This window comes from Ranitomeya variabilis, chromosome 1 (genome assembly GCF_051348905.1).
Source record: "Ranitomeya variabilis isolate aRanVar5 chromosome 1, aRanVar5.hap1, whole genome shotgun sequence".
Lineage (NCBI taxonomy): Eukaryota > Metazoa > Chordata > Amphibia > Anura > Dendrobatidae > Ranitomeya > Ranitomeya variabilis.
In genome coordinates, this window is record NC_135232.1 from 1,074,899,149 (window position 1) to 1,074,917,820 (window position 18,672).

Sequence of the window (18,672 nt, forward strand, 5' to 3'; positions counted from 1 at the left end):
AGCTGTGTCACTCACACACAGGAACAAAACAGATTCTGAATATAATACCCTGACTAGGGTTGTGCTTGCTCTGGAACTCTAGTGTGCTAACCGCACACATGTAGGAGCCAGATGCTAAGCCAATGGCTAATTGCCCCCACTGACGCTAGCTGCCTGCCTACATGTACAGTCCCAAGCTAGACGGACACACATTTGCCTCCACTCACAGAGCCATACATAAATGATACTAACTTGGACGCCATTGGGGATCTTTTATACAAAAGGCTTCACCCCAAACACTCAAGCCCAGTCGGCTGAGACATCTCCCGAGGACCAATCCGGAGCTGCCATATCACCAGAGAAGGAGATGTCTGACCACCAACAGGAAGACACCACATCACAGACATGCTCAGTTAAAGTGATTTCTAGACTTAGCCTCCAGAGCATCAGGATTAAGCTGCCTATCACAGATTGCCACAGACTTGGCTGGAGAGCCAGCAGTAACCAAACAAACACCGTGAGCCTGAGCAAGATGCTGGAACAGTCGTCTATGCTAAGCAGCACCCACAGCAAGGGAGACTGCAGAGGCATACAAGGCTTGGGATCTATCCCATGCAGTGGGAGAATCCCAACACCTAACACTTTTGACCATGTGATATTTCAGTTTTTATTTTTTGCTAAAATTTCTACATTTCTGTTTGTTAGGGGTCGAGTTCCCATCTCTGCACAGGGGGAATCTCGGGCCATCTCCGCTGCGGTCACCCATTCTTCTCCTGCCGCAGTGGAGTCTGCTCAGCAGAGACATCAGTCCCAGCGTCTCGCTCAGTCTGACTATGTACAGAGAGTTGCTGCCGCTTTCCTGCTTCTGCCATTGAAGTCAGTGCTGGGCAGCAGCGAGCGGACGCTTCTGGGACTAAGTCCTGCTTTTCTCGTTCTGAGCATGCCCAGAGTAAGATCTCTCAGTGGAGATCGAGGGTCACATGATCAGACACTGCAGCTAAGGTCCTGTAGGTGCTCACGCTCTGTGGCAGCCTCTCATTGGTCCTTCTTGGAAGGTCCTGTACGTGCTGTACGTACGTCCTGTACAACGGAGCGAGAGAGAGCATTGGCACGAATGTTCTTCTCCCCAGAGAGAAAATGGAGGGTGAAATGGAACCGGGAGAAGAACAAGGACCATCTAGCCTGGCGAGAATTTAATCGCTGGGCAGTCTGCAGATACACCAAATTTTTATGGTCTGTGAAGACTTGGAAAGGAAAACGAGCTCCCTCCAAGAGATGTCTCCACTCCGAGAAGGCCAACTTCATGGCCAGCAACTCCCTGTCCCCGATGGAATAATTCCTCTCTGCTGGTGAGAAGGTCTTTGAAAAGAAGAAGCAAGGATGGTTCCGACCTTGAGCATCTTTTTGGAAGAGGACTGCTCCAGCACCAACAGATGAGGCATCCACCTCCATGATAAATGGTTTGTCTACATCGGGGTGATGTAGGATGGGAGCGCTAGTGAAGTGTGACTTTATGGAATTAAAGGCATTGGAGACCTCCTCAGACCACAATTTGGGATTTGCTCCCTTCTTGGTAATGGCAACCAAGGGAGCTACCAACATTGAGAAGTGTGGAATGAACTGTCGATAGTAGTTAATGAACCCCATAAAGCGCTGCACCGCTTTAAGAGAATGGGGTTCCTGCCAGTCCATCACAGCCTGTAGCTTGGCAGGATCCATAGCCAAACCCTGGGCAGAGATGATATAACCAAGAAATGGCAAGGACTCCTGCAAACACACAGTTCTCCAACTTGGCGTAGAGGGAGTTTGCTTTCATTTATGTACTTTGCGCCAGTGTGGTCTTGTATGAGTGAGTTCAGGGACCTGGCCGAAATAAGCCCTTAGAATGCTGGCACCTCCGGTGAGGAGTTTCGTGTGCATGCAAGACCACTGACTGTTCTTGTTTAGACTGTTAGCCTGTGCCTCTGTGGAGTCTAAAAGGGCGCAGTGCTTTGAGTTCGCGGCTGCTCTGTGAAGTAACAGAGTTAGCTAACACCGCCTTTTAATTCCGCTATTCGCTAGCAGCTGGTTCTCCTGCACGGTGGACCCCGGGCTGCGAACGCATCTATCCTAATTAGTGTTGAGCGATACCGTCCGATACTTGAAAGTATCAGTATCGGATAGTATCAGCCGATACCCGAAAAGTATCGGATATCGCCGATACCGATACCCGATACCAATACAATTCAATGGGACACCACGTATCGGAAGGTATCCTGTATGGTTCCCAGGGTCTGAAGGAGAGGAAACTCTCCTTCAGGCCCTGGGATCCATATTAATGTGTAAAATAAAGAATACAAATAAAAAATATTGATATACTCACCTCTCCGACGCAGCCTGGACCTTACCGATGTAACCGACATCTTCCGTTCCTAAGAATGAGCGCTTGAAAGACCTTAGATGATGTCGCGGCTTGTGATTGGTCGCGTGGCGGTCACGTGACCGCTCACGCGACCAATCACAAGCCGAGACGTCATCTAAGGTCTTTCAAGCGCTCATTCTTAGGAACGGAAGATGCCGGTTACATCGGTAAGGTCCAGGCTGCGTCGGAGAGGTGAGTATATCAATATTTTTTATTTTTATTCTTTATTTTACACATTAATATCGATCCCGATACCGATTCCCGATATCACAAAAGTATCGGATCTCGATATCGAAATTCCGATACAGCAAATATCGGCCGATACCCGATACTTGCGGTATCGGAATGCTCAACACTAATCCTAATAAAATATATACATTCATTAGGTGCGTTCCGCTAGCCCTAACATAACACTGTTTTTTTCAGTCAAGATGGGGTGCGGAGTATACATTAATGTTAAAAAATATTTGTTTTTGAACTTGCCAATTGGCTGCAATGAAACAAAGAGTGAAACATTTAAAGGGGCCTTAATACTTTCTGTACCCACTGTATGCGTCTTTTTCTTTCTACTCCTTAAACATTTTAATTTACCTCACAGAATGAAGCATATTCCATCACCTGGGACTGCATGTGAGACCCCCTGTGGTGACGGCTCATCTGGTTCTACAATTCCCATTCACACAATGGGCCAAGGGCTGGGAGTACTATGGCATGAGACCTTGAGATACAAATGAGATTGATAGAGTCTGGCCACAGGGTATACATAAGATCCATCCAGCACATCCTCCTCTGCTTGCTATCACTGAATAGAAACTTTGATTCCAGAGGATGAACTGACGGAAAAGCTAATCAATAGTAAAACACAGCAAGCAAACATACATTAAATTACAATAATATTAAGGTAACCGGTGCTCCGTGCTGGAGAAGGTATCTATCTCTTAGAGCTGTGGACTCCCCTCTACGTCCATTCATCCTATAATCGTTAGTAAATGGCCATCTCCTCATAATGACAAATAATAATGTCACAGTATGATCAAATATTATCAAAACATAATGACCGATTAATACTAACATACTAATCATTAACAAAAATCACTGTACCAAGACTAGTATTTCCTTGACTTCTGCAATATTAGATATTATTGAAATATGACCACCTATTGCCAGTAAAAAGTATTAACTATATCATCATACAGATCAGTAACTAAAGAATATGTATCAAGAACAATATCAGCACAATATTACCAGTTCTACACACAGTGCTCTCCAGACTATATATATGCATATAATACAGATGTATCCAATTACTTTCAAGTGGCATCTTCCCTGACTATAGTTATTCAGTTTCCTTTCTCTTGTTCATATGGTCCAGTCCATCATGATATCTCTCTTCTAAAACTTTTAACAGATATATACCTTTTATCCATCACTTGAAAGGACCTAGAACACTTTTTTTCATCTAAACGGATAGCCATCCATAGTGCGCTAGAGAGTAAAACTGTGCTTTCTGTATTATGTACTGAAATAGAGCCCATGTTTGTGCCCCACCCAGTAATAAAGACCTCTTTTTGTGCCTCTATATAGTAAGAATTCTTTCTCCTTACCCCTAACCTCCACATGGTAAAATATCCCTCTCTGTGTCTTCTAATATTGAAATTGCCTAATCTGTGTCTTCTTATAACAAAGTAGACCCTTTCTGCTGTTGCATTGCAAAATTGCCCCCTCTGTGTCTCTACATGTTAACATTGTCCCCTCTGTGTCTCCGCATTGTAAAATTTATCCATGTCTTCATATAGAAAAATTGCACATAGTTAAACTACTCTTTCAATGACTCTGCATAGCAAAATTGCCCTCTCTCTATCTTTGAATAGTAAAACTTTTCACTCAGTGTCTTCTCAAAGTAAAACTGTCCCATCTGTGCTTCACCATATTAAAATTGCCTTCTTGGTCTCATCATAGTAACATTGTCCCCTCTGTGTCTCCTTACAGTGAAATTATGCTCTTTGGGTCTCCCAGGGTTGTAAACTTGACTTTTTATTTCTGGGTAGCAGCTTTCCAAAAAATCGTGGACAGATAATATTTTGACAACACATTGGAAAACCTTAAGAAATCATTATGATTATAAGTGATTCATTTCTACAGTCCAGAATTCTGATATATTAGTTACATTCACTGTGAACGGTAAAATCATAATTACAGTAAAAATGATCTATAATGTTTCTTCTGCTTACAATATACCACAAACAATTTAAATTTATTTTATGAACAGAGAAAAAAAGTGCCCTATTTTACCAACTGGGAATTTCTGGATGGTTGGCAACACAGCTGTCTCCTAATAGGGAAATTGTCCTCTGTGACTCCATATAGTAAAATTGTCCCCTCTATGTCTTCCCAAGGTGAAATTGTCCCCTCTCTATTTTCTCATTATGAACTTACACTTGCTTTCTGTGCCTCACATAGTAAAATTAGTCTTTGTGTCTTCTCAGGAATATTGTCCGCTCTCTGCCATCTTCCCCCTTTGTGTGCTCTAGATAATGAACTTGCTCTCTCTACCTCCACATAGTAAAAGTTCCCACTCTGTGTCTTCTCATAGGAAAATTGTCCCCTCTGTGACTTCTCATGCTAAAATTGCACCCTTAGTGACTGTCTATAGAAAAATGTTCCCCTCTGTGCTTCTGCATTGTAAAATTGCCCCCAATATGTGTCCACATAGTGAGATTGCCCCTTTTATGTCTGACAATAAAAGCAAAATAAACTAATATTTTATGCCGCTCCTACAATGAGTGATGATGTGCTCCTTCTGTTTACCGCATCATTTTATCCAGCTCGGGTAGGGCAATAAAGTAATTGTGTAACCTGTTATCCTCTGTCATGCCTCAACCTCTGGGATGCTGCGATTGTCTCGCACCGAGGAAAATGGCCGACAAAAAGTTGGCTGCTGGGAGCTGCCCCATAATTTAACATTAGTCCGAGTGCAATGCAATTTTTAATCACATTGCACTCGTCCGTTTAAGTCGCCAGTGTGTCCCCAGCCTAAAGCTTTTAGCCTGCTAGAGTAAACTGTAACACAGGACCTCAATTGTTCTCTGCTCGTTCATAAGTATTTAACAGCATTTAGGTCCTGAATATGCAGAAATCGTTAAAACCTGTTTTGGACCAATGTGGCTCACTGCTGGACCAGCGCATATGGCATTTGCCAAAATTGCCATACAGTTGAATAAAAAATACCTTAATATCTGTGGTATCTGAGTTTAATGAATGTCTGCACATGTCCGAATGCTTCTAATTTTCCAATTTAAAAGTATGTGAAATGTTTTAGGTTATCCTGATCAATGAATATCAATATTTTTTGTGAATGGCTGGTTCCGGCTTTTCATCCTTTTTTTAACCCCTTTGTGATGGAGCCCTTTTTCATTTTTTCGTTTCTGTTTTTCATTCCCCTTCTTCCCAGAGCTATAACTTTTTCATTTTTTCATCAATATGGCCATGGGAGGGCTTGTTTATTGTGGGACAAGATGTACTTTTGAGCGACACCATTGGTTTTACCATATCGTGTACTCAAAAAAAATGCAAATCCACAACTGTTTCATGGATTTTTTTACCATGTTCACCTAATGTTAACTGACCTGTCATTGTGATTCTCCAGGTCATTACGAGTTCATAGACACCAAACATGTCTAGGTGCTTTTTTTATTAAAGTAAATTTCCAATGTTTGTTAAAAAAAAAAGTCATTTTCTGAGTCCCATAAAGTCTCTATTTTTGATGATCTCAGGTTGGGTGAGGGCTTTTTTTATGCGAGTCGAGATGACATTTTTAAGGATGCCATTTTGGTGCAGATACGATCTTTTGATCGCTCGTTATTACGTTTTAATGCAATGTTGCTCTGACCAAAAAACCTTAATTCTGGCATTTTTAATTTTTTTCTCGTTACGTTGTTTAGCAATAAGGTGATTTTTTTTTTATTGATAGTTCGGGCGATTCTGAATGCGGCGATACCAAATATGTGTATGTTTAATTTTGTATTGTTTTATTTTGAATGGGGCGAAAAGGGAGTGATTTGAACTTTTATATATTTTTTATTTTTAAAAACTTTTTTAACTTTTGGAATGCTTTAATAGTCTTCATGGGACACTAGATGCTGCCATAACCTACATACAGGCGATGATCAGATCGCCTGTATGTAGCAGAATTGCTGACTTGCTATGAGCACCTACCACCAGGTGGCCCTCATGGAAATCCAGCATTGACAACCATAGAGGTCTGCAGGAGACCTCTGGTTGTCATGACAACCCATCGGTGACCCGCAATCACGTGACGGTGTCAATGATGGGCGGGATTTCCGGTGTGATTGCCGGAAGCACGTGTTAAGTGCCGCTGTCAGAGTTTGACAGCGGCATTTAACAGGTTAGCACCTGCAGGTGGATCAAAACAGCTGACATGTGCCGGGAAAGATGTGGGCTCGGTGCTGGAGCTCACATCAAAGGGGAAGACACAACATGTGCATTACTAGTATGGCACATTTCATGAAGGGGTTAAACATGCAGTATCCTCAATGTTTAATCATATTATATTACAGTCATCATATTATATAGAATTGTATACTTACAACTTCTCATTTTTCCCTTCCACCTAGTTAATTATTCTCTTGGACTTGGATGCTTAGAGCGTAGAAGGATTCTGCTAATTCTGTTAATAATCTCTTAATGTTATAGACCTAGTGGAGAAGAGAGTAATTAACTGGGTAGAAGTGCAAAATGAGCAATTGTGAGTACACAGAGATATATAATATGATGATTGCAATATATTAAGAGGATGAAAACTTTCATGAGAGTGCTTCTTTAACCCCTTAGTGACAGAGCGAATTTGGTACTTAATAACCAATTTTTACAATTCTGACCACTGTCACTTTATGAGGTTATAACTCTGGAACGCTTTAACAGATCCAGCTGATTCAGAGAAAGTTTTTTCGAGATATACTGTACTTCATGTCAGTGGTAACATTTCTTCGATATTGCGATTATTTATGAAAAAAATGGAAATATGGTGAAAATTTTTAAAATTCTGCAATTTTCAAACTTTGTATTTTTATGCCCTTAAATCAGAGAGATAAGTCACAAAAATAGTTAATAAATAACATTTCCCCATGTCTAATTTACATCAGCACAATTTTGGAAACAACATTTTTTTTGTTAGGGAGTTATAAGGGTTAAAAGTTGACCAGCAATTTCTCATTTTTACAATACCCTTTTTTTTGGGGGGACCACATCACATTTGAAGTCATTTTGAGGGGCTATATGATAGAAAATAACCAAGTGTGACATAATTCTAAAAACTGCACCCCCCAAGGTGCTCAAAAGCACTTTCAAGAAGTTTATTTACTCTTTACATGCTTCACAGGAACTGAAACAATGTGGAAGGAAAAAATGAACATTTAATTTTTTTTTTAAAACATTTTACTTCAGAAACATTTATTTTATTTTCACAAGTATATAAAAACAGAAATTTAACCATAAATTTTGTTGTGCAATTTCTCCTGAATACGCCGATACCCCATATGTGGGGGTAAACCACTGTTTGGGCGCACCGCAGAGCTTGGAAGAGAAGGAGCGCCGTTTGACTTTTTCAATGCAGAATTGCCTGGAATTGAGATTGGATGCCATGTTATGTTTAGAGAGCCCCTGATGTACCTAAAGAGTGGAAACACTCCACAAGTGACACCATTTTGGACACTAGACCCCTAAAGGAACTTATTTAGATGTGTGGTGAGCACTTTAAACCCCAAGTGCTTCACGGAAGTTTATAACGTAGAGCCGTGAAAATAAAAAAATCACATTTGTTTACACAAAAATGATTTTTTCGCCCACAAATTCTTATTTTCACAAGGGTAACAGGAGAAATTAGACCACAAAAGTTATTATCAAAAATTTCTCCTGAGTACGTTGATACCTCATATGTTGGGGTAAACCACTGTTTGGGCGGACCGCAGAGCTTGGAAGAGAAGGAGTGCCGTTTTACTTTTTCAATGTAGAATTGGCTGGAATTGAGATCAGACGCTATGTTGCATTTGGAGAGCCCTTGATGTGCCTAAACAGTAGAAACCCCCCACAAGTGACCCCATTTTGGAAACTAGACCCCTTAAGGAACTTATCTAGATGTGTGGTGAGTACTTTAAACCCCCAAGTGCTTCACAGAAATTTATAAAGTAGTGCCGTGAAAAAAAAAATCCTTTTTTTTCCTCAAAAATGATTTTTTAGCCTGCAATTTTTTACTTTCTCAAGGGTAACAGGAGACATTGGACCCTAAAATCTGTTGACCAGTTTGTCCTGAATATGGTGATACCCTATATGTGGGGGGGCACTGTTTGGGCACCCATTGGGGCTCAGAAGAGAAGGAGCACCGCTTGGAATGCAGACTTTGATGGGATGGTCTGCGGGCATTATGTTGCATTTGCAGAGCTTCTGATGTACCTAAAAGGTAGAAACCCCCCACAAGTGACCCCATTTTGGAAACTAGACCCCCAAAGAGCTTATCTAGATGTGTGGTGAGCACTATGAACCATCAACTGCTTCACAAAAGTGTATAATGCCTAGTCGTCAAAATAAAAAATATTTTTTTTCCACAACAAAGATTTTTAGCCCCCAAGTTTTTATTTTCACAAGGGTAACAAGAGAAATTGGACCCCAAAAGTTGTTGTCAAATTTGTTCTGATTATGCTGGTACCCCATGTGTGGGGGTAAACCACTGTTTGGGCGCACGGCAGAGCTCAGAAGGGAGGGAGCACCATTTGACTTTTTGAGCGCAAAATTGGCTTTCGTGTTTGGAGACTCCCTGATGTACCTAAACAGTGGAAACCCCCCAATTCTAACTCCAACCCTAACCCCAACACACCCCTAACCCTAATCCCAACCCGATCCATAATTCTAATCACAACCCTAACGAAAATCACAACCCTAACCCCAAAACAACCCTAATCTCAACCCTAACCATAACCCTAATCAAAACCCTAAATCCAACACACCCCTAATCCTAATCTCAATCCTAACCTCAAACCTAACCCTAATCCCAATACACCCCTAACCCTAATTCCAAACCTAAACTTAACCCTAATCCCAAACCTAATCCCACACGTAACCCTAATGCAAACCCTAACCCTAATACCAACCCTAACCCTAGCCCTAAATTTAGCCCCAACTCTAGCCCTAACCCTAGCCCTAACCCTAGCACTAACCCTAAATTTAGCCCTAACCCTAACCCTAGCCCTAACTTTAGCCCCAACCTTAACCCTAGCCCAACCCTAACCCTGGCCCTAACCGTAGCCCAACCCTAACCCTAGCCCAACCCTAACCCTAGCCCTAACTTTAGCTCCAACCCTAACCCTAGCCCTAACCCTTGCCCTAAGGCTACTTTCACACTTGCATCGTGTGGCATCCGTTGCAATCCGTCGTTTTGGACAAAAAACGGATCCTGCAAATGTGCCCGCAGGATGCGCCTTTTGCCCATAGACTTGTATTGCCGACGGATCGCGACGGATGTCCACACGTCGCATCCATCGTGCACTGGATCCGTTGTGTTTTGGCGGACCGTCGTCACAAAAAAGTTCAATGTAACTTTTTTGTATGTCACGCCCGCCATATCCAACCGCGCATGCGTGGCCGTAACTCTGCCCCCTCCCCCTAGGACATAGACTGGGCAGTGGATGCATTTAAACACTGCATCCGCTGCCCACGTTGTGCACAATTTTCTCAACGTGCGTCAGTACGTCGGGCTGACGCATTGCGACGGCCCTGTACCGACGCAAGTGTGAAAGAAGCCTAACCCTAGCCCTGACCCTAACCCTAGCCCTAACGCTAACCCTAAATTTAGCCCCAACCCAAACCCTAAATTTAGCCCCAACCCAAACCCTAAATTTAGCCCCAACCCTAACCCTAACCCTAAATTTATCCCCAACTCCTCTAGCTGCCGGCCGGCAGAACATGGCGGGTGCACTGCACATGCGCCCACCATTTACTTACCGGATGAAGAAACCGGCGGGCAGGAGGGGATGCAGGAGGACCCAGGGATGCCGGTAAGTATAACAGGGTCCCCGAATCCCCCTATTTCTCTGTCCTCTGATGTGTGATCATATCAGAGGACAGAGAATCACACATCGCTTTTTGTTTTTTGCCGCCGCCACTAAACAGTTAATTACCGAAGATCACAAGACAGGGGTCGGAAAAAAACGACCCCGATCATGTTCTTCCAGGTGCCGGCCGGCCGGCGGGCGCACTGCGCATGCGCCCGCCATTTTTTCGCTGGAACAAGTTGGCGGCGCCCATCGGGAGCCACTAGGAGCTCCGGGGGAGACAGGTGAGTATCGTGGGGCAATCGGGGACCCCATTTCTCTGTGCTCTGATGTGCGATCACATAGGATGACAGAGAAATTAAATTGGAAATCGCCTTTTTTTTTCTGTGGCCGCCGGTAAACGGTTAATTACCGGCGATCGCAACTCGGGGTCGGTAAAAAAAACCCGAATCATGTTCTCTGGGGTCTCGGCTACCCCCGGCAACCGAGACCCCAGAGAAAATCTGACTCTGGGGGCGCTATTCACTTTTTCCACAGCGCCTTTAATTAACGGCGCTGTGGTTTAAGTACCCTTAACTGCCGCCGTTAAAAGGCGTATCAGCGGTCGTTAAGGGGTTAAGTATCCTGATAAAAATATTGATTTCTTTATTCTGCCTGCTCTTGTCAGTATTTTTGTAAAATACATTTAAAAAAGTGAATACAGCTTGTAACAATAAAATTGTATTATAATAAAGAATCAGTACAATAAAGCATCCCATAAGTGTGTGGCATGTTATATATCCCTAGAACGCATATTGGGGGCCTTTTAGGCCCCTATGCTTACATTTTTGCTATTATCTGCAAAATTACTTTAGTTAGAATTTTGAAACTCCAGGTATTCCTCAAGTGTGTCGTTGTTGATAATATCCAGTTGTTCATATATTTTTTTTCATAGGCATTATGGTGTAACAATGCTTGTTTGGTGAAAACTACATCTGTACGAATTGGGGGCCTTTTAGGCCCCCGCTATTTTTATCATGTTCTCAGTATTGTTTGTGTCTCAAGTTACTTTATTTGCAATCAGTAATGCTGGTGGAGGGGCCAGGGTGTGGATAAGAACATGAGGATGTCATGTGATTTTTGGAGGGAGTGATAAGGCCATGACATCACCTCAGGTCCTTCGGAACACAGTAATGAGCTGTGTATAGCGTACTGAGGACAGTATATACTGTGAGCTAATTGCTGAAGGACCTGTGATAAGATAAGCTGTTGAGAGGAAATCTGATTCATTTTCAGTTTCTGTTTCTAAGAAGCTTGCAAAGGCTAGAGCTTGTGAGCCACAAAAATCCAGAGAATTGTACACCACCTAAAAGTATAAAAGGTAAGAGCTGCTGAGGGTGAGAGGAAGAAGGGGGGACATTACACTTACAGCGTGTCACACACAAGCAAAGAGTGGACAACCCTGATTCTGTTCATTGTTTTTTCTTTTAGTTTGCTAACATCTAGTCAGCAATGGCACACTCTTCCTCCAAGTGCCTGACTGACCAAGAGATTGAAGCGATTATGTTTCAAAGCGATGATGAAAGTGAACTATCTTTGTCTGATGAAGAATATCTGCCACCAGCTAATCAAACATCCTCATCCAGTGATTCTTCTGATGATGAAGAAGTGAATCTAGTGGATCCTCAAGAATTGATAAGCAGAACATCCAAAACGAATTTTTTTTGGACAGTAATCCTACATTAGTCGGACGTACTCCAACACATAATATTGTGAGACAGGCTCAAGGAGCTGTGGAAAGTCCCAGTTACTTTACCCCTAAAGATGTATTCTGTACTTATTTTTCTGACAATATTGCAGAAGAGGTCCTATTATGTTCAAACCTAGAAGGAAGACGTATCGCTTCTGCAAAAAATAAGTCCTGGAAAAATATCTCAAAAGAGGAACTTTATGCATATATTGGACTTTAACTGCTGGCAGGGAGTCAAAAATCGTATGATGTCCCAATATGAGAATTATTTCTGGACCCACTTTCTGATCCACACTATAAGGCGACAATGTCAGTGGGCAGATATGAGGAAATTAGAAGAATCATTCGCTTTGATGATAAGCGAACTCGTGCAGCGAGGTTTGAAACAGACAAATTAGCCCCTATCAGTTATATCTGGAACATATTTATCAAAAATTGCACATAACTTTACAATCCTAGTACTAATGTTACTGTAGATGAGCAACTTGTACCATTCAGAGGATGCTGCAAGTTCATACTATACATGCCCAGCAAGCCAGCCAAGTACGGAATAAAAATCTTCTGGATGTGTGATTCTGCAAATTATTATGGCATAAATGGCATAATCTACTGTGGCAAAGAGGTAGGTGCACCAGTACAGAAGGATCTGGGGTCTGAAATAGTCAAAACTCTTGCTGTTCCAATATTCAATTTAGGTAGAAACATTACCATGGACAATTATTTCACCAATGTTGAACTAGGCAATTTTCTGCTTGCAAAAGCTATTACACTTGTTGGTACTATAAAGCAAAACAGACGAGAAATTTCAGAAGCACTGAAACACAATCGTCAGCGAGCACTTTATGAGAGTGTCTTTGGATTCAATAACAAAGCGACTTTGGTATCTTACAAGGCGAAGAATGAGAAATCTGTAATTTTACTCAGTACCATGCATCACGATTGCAGTGTTGACAGCAATGACAAAAAATTGAAACCAGAAATCATCCTGCATTACAATACAATAAAAGGAGGTGCAGATAAAATTGATGAGATGGTGGGAGAATATTCGTGTAAGAGGCAAACAAAACGATGGCCTGTAGTACTATTTTCAAATATGCTTGATGTAGCAGCCCTAAATTCATTCATTATTTATACAAAAACTCATCTGGAATTTCATGCACAGAGGAAGGACAGGAGACGCATATTCTTGAAGGACCTTTGTCATGAACTTGTAATGCCTCACATGATAGAGCAAAGCGACTTGAAATGCTTGCCAAAGCAAACTAAAGAAGCAATGAAACGGTGTGGCGTACAGTTTCAGATTATTCCAGAGCCAGGAGAAAGAAAACAAAAGCGTTGTTTCATGTGTCCAAGAAACATAGAGAGGAAAACTGAGCAATATTGTTCCACTTGTAAGGAAACTGTTTGCAAAGAACACTCTTCTGAAAAAATAACATGTCAGAATTGTTTGGAAGACTAATATAATAAAAAAGAAAGTTAGAATAAAAATGTAGCTGCAGCTAGTTTGCTATAGATTTCTATGTGTTTTTGTGTGTTTTCATGTCTTTGTGTGAAATTTGGGAAAAAAAAGATTTTTGGGTGTTTTCTGTGAAAATTATAATTAAAATTTTGTCCACTATTCATATTTTATTGAACAATTTTGAAATAAACTTGTGAAAGTTATGTAAGTGTGTTTTTCTACATTATGTGCATGGGGGCCTAAAACGCCCCCAATACGTTAATATGTATATTTTTAACATCATGTGTACTAGGTATATACAGCTCTGGCAAAAATTAAGCGACCACTGCAAAATGTTCAGTTTGTCTGATTTTTCTCTTTATAGGTATATTTTTGAGAAAAATGTAAATTGTTCTTTTATTCTATAAACTTCTTTCCAAGCAATACATATTGTATTTTTTTCTTACAAAGAAAAATGTTCAAAAAAACCCAGTTCTTTCAGACTTCAAGTAATGCAAAGAAAACAAGTTCATGATCATTTACTGTAGAAACAACAATACTAATGTTTTACCTCAGGAAAAGTTCAGAAATCAATATTTTGTGGAATAACCATGATTTTTAATCACAGCTTTCATGCGTCTTGGCATGTTTTCCATCAGTCTTTCACACTGCTTCTGGCGCAAAAATGTAAGCAGTTCTTTGTTTTATGGCTTGTGACTGTCCATCATCCTCTTGATTACATTCCAGAGGTTTTCAATGGGGTTCAGGTCTGGAGATTGGGCAGCCCATGACAGGGTTTTGATGTGGTGGTCTCTTCATTTTTGCCAGAGTTGTATACTGAAGAAATATGGAACAAAAATTCTGCCATTCCCTCTCCACTTACAAGAGAACAGGTGCGACTGTAACCTCCTTCCCATCTAATCTTACAACAGCTTCTTATCAAATATTTCAAAATTATACAAAAGGCAAATAAAGTCTGGAAAAGGTTACATTATCCAGGTCTCTCTGGCTCCAGATAAATGTATTACAAATCTTGTATGAATAATAAATTATTGACTTTTATTATTTCTCATCATTCTCATAATTGTCTTCAGCCTCACATGCAAAATAACCTCATCATCATTTTTAGTCCGCGCTCCCTTCTTTGTATTGTTTGTGTAAATGCAGCTCTGGAATGCTAAAAGGAACAACCACTGTCATTTGATTATCCACTGAATCTTCTAGTTTGCCAATTACTGTCACTAGGGTTGCTAAGTATTTACTTTAAGGAGGAGGCTGATGCTGATGCCAGTGTTTCTGTTCCTCACTCTTTCTGCATGCACTTTTATTGATGCCTCCCTAATGAAATCTTCTTGCAAAGCAAATTGTTTCTACATTTATTAATTGACTAACTTGGGGGAACTCTGCTCTAACAGAAACAATCAGAAATACTTGAAACTATGCTAAGCCATCAATCATAGCTAAAATATGTTAAAAGCATGCTAGTGCACTAAAAAGAAATATTTACCATTAGAAATGTCTTTGGAAGACATAAAAATGAAAAGTATTATGCTATTGTTTTTCTGCTGTAAAAATGATTAGACAATTTTCACATCTTCCGTTTTTCGCATATGAGGGCTATCCATGGTTTTCATAGCACTTTTACCTGTGATAGTCTATGGGACCTTTCCCATGTCCATGATTTTTTTGCTCAAGGAGTGGGCCGCAAAAAATCAAGGAGACGTGTCCGATTTTGTTATGTGGGTCTGATCAAAATCGGCAATGCAAATCTATTGTCTATGAAAAAATCCGACACCACTTGGATGAAATCGAACTGCAGTCTGATTTTAATGAGTTGTCAGAAAGGAGAAAGTAGAGAAACCATTTTTTTCTCCAGGTATAAAAAATACTAATGATACTCGGTCCACACACTGATCAAACTCTGTTCAAACTCTGATCAAATAATTGGTCCATTTTTTTCATATGCGAGAAAAACAAACATCTCAATAAGGCATTATAGGAACAAAAAACGAATTCCATCTAGAGACAGATCCGACATATGATGGGTATAAACAGTGCAAAAAAGACCTCTTTGATCATAATTGAATCTGTTGGGTTTCTGATATCGCGTCCAGCATTATACCTAACAAAATAGTGCAACAGGCTGCTCTTTGTCTTTAGGCTATGGAGCTAATATCTATCTAGCCCACAATCTACTAAAACTGTTGTGCATGCCCTCATCATCTCCCGCCTCGATTACTGCAACACCCTCTTCTGCAGCCTCCCCACTAACTCTCTTGCACCACTCCAGTCTATCCTCAACTCTGCTGCCCGGTTAATCCACCTCTCTCCTCACTACTAGGGTTGAGCGAAACGGGTCGGCAATTTTCAGAAGTCGCCGACTTTTGGCAAAGTCGGGTTTCATGAAACCCGACCCGACCCCTGTGTGGGGTCGGCCATGAAGTCGGCGATCTTCTGAATCTGGAATTGGAATTCCGATACCGATTGCCTATATGTTTAAGATATCGGGAATTGGTATTGGAATTCAGATTTAAGTGTAAAATAAAGAATTAAAATAAAAAATATCGCTATACTTACCCTCTGACGGACCCTGGTACTAACCGGGAACCTTCCTTCCTTAGAATCAGCCTTCCAGGACCTTGCGGTGACGTCGCGGTGACGTCGCGGCTTGTGATTGGTCGCGCGGCCGCCCATGTGACCGCTCGCGCGACCAATCACAAGCCGCGACGTCACCGTGACGTCACCGAAGGTCCTGGAAGGGCTGATTCTTAGGAAGGAAGGCTGCCGGAACGAAGCCGAGGGTGAGTATATTCCTATTAGGTATATACTCACCCTCGGACACGCCCTGCTTCTTTCCGGCAGCCTTCCTTCCTAAGAATCAGCCCTTCCAGGACCTTCGGTGACGTCACGGTGACGTCGCGGCTTGTGATTGGTCGCGCGAGCAGTCACATGGGCGGCCGCGCGACCAATCACAAGCCGCGACGTAACCGCGACGTCACCGCAAGGTCCTGGAAGGCTGATTCTAAGGAAGGAAGGTTCCCGGTTAGTACCAGGGCCCGTCAGAGGGTAAGTATAGCGATATTTTTTATTTTAATTCTTTATTTTACACTTAAATATGGATCCCAGGGCCTGAAGGAGAGTTTCCGCTCCTTCAGACCCTGGGAACCATTGGAAACCCAATGCACTGCATTGGGTTTCGAGTTTCGGCCGACCCCGACCCCGACTTTTTTATAGGATCGGCCGATTTCACTCGACCCGACTTTTGAAAAAGTCGGGTTTCGTGAAACCCGACCCGATCCTATAAAAGTAAAGGTCGCTCAACCCTACTCACTACTCCCCTGCTTCTCACCTCTGCAAATCCACTGGCTACCAATTCCCCAACGAATCCAGTTCAAACTACTAACACTGATCTACAAAGTCATCCACATCCTGTCCCCTCCCTATATCTCTGAACTAATCTCACAATATCTTCCCTTACAAAATCTTCGATCCTCCCAAGACCTCCTACTCTCCTCCACATTTATTCGTTCCTCACACAACTGCCACCAAGATTTCTCCAGAATATCCCCCATCCATGCCTCAACACGTCCGATTATCCACCAAACTCAGATCCTTCAGATGGAACTTGAAAACTCATCTCTTCAGGAAAGCCTACAGCCTGCCATAACCATTCTGCCGCGTCACCACCACCAGTGCTGCCGCACTCCCGACCTTCTGTCTCTTCCCCATTATCCCGTAGAATGTAAATCAGCAAGGACAGGATCCTCTCCCCTCTGTACCAGTCTGTCATTGTAAATTTGTTTACTGTAAATGATATATATATATAACTCTGTATGTAACCCCTTTCTCATGTACAGCACCATGGAATTAGTGGTGCTATATAAATAAATAATAATAATAATAATAATAACAATAAAATAGTATCTACATCTATTTTAACATTACTGTATAATTCTGAATTACAGCTTCTGAATTATAGCTTCTCATGAACAAAATGCAGGTGTTATAGTTCAGCTGTTCATTCTCACAATGGTCAGGCATGGAATTTCTATAGTAATATATCCTAAAAAATGTGCTCAAATTATGCTTGTCTGAAGTTACACTTGCGAGCGTGATGCAAGAAACTTGCATGAGTCTCTCGCATCAATACCCGGCACTGCCGCCAGAACTCGGACCGGAGTGTGCGGCTGCATAGAAATACATGCAGCTGCACACTTCAGACCGAGTGCCGGTGGCAGTGCAGGGTATTGATGCGAGAGACTCGCGAGAGTGAAAATATGAATCAAATATGATTGCACAATATAAATTGTTTTCTTAATTTTTTTCTTCTATTATTTTTGTGTTGTATTTGTCTTTCTCTTATAAGCAAAAAGCAGAAACAGTTATGCCGATTCACATTGCAAGGGCTCACTCACAGGAGCATACAAATCGAACGACTGCTATCCGATGTTCTATCAGATAGCACTCAGAGCAATATTATGCAATGGGGCACTGCAAATCTTCATTTTTTTCTACAGAATGAAAAAGTCTGTGAAAAAACATTGCAGTTTACAGTATTTGAAGGTGCTCCACATGTCAGATCATATGTGCTCATTCAATTATATGGGTGCATGTAAAACATCTGAATGCACTTGGATGTTATCCGAATGAAATCCGAGTTTACGCGAACACCGACAGTGGAGAAGATGACGGAGTTAAGTTCTTCATCTTCTCCGCACATGTATGATTCTCTCATGTAAGAGAATCAGAACACAGTAAACTGACACTCTGAGCAAACTCGGAAGGGGGAATCATTGCAAGTGTGATTGTAGCCTAATAATAACTGCAGTCATGGCTAAATGTGTTAGCATCCTTGAAATTGTTCCAGAAAATGAAGTATTTATCCCAGAAAATTATTGGAAATGCATGTTTTGCTATACATATGTTTATTTCCTTTGTTTGTAGTGGAACAACACCAAAAAAGACAAAGAAAAAAGAGGAAATTTAACAAAAGTTGACACAAAACCCTAAAAATGGGTTGGACAAAATTGTTGGCACCCTCAACTTAATATTTGGTTGCACA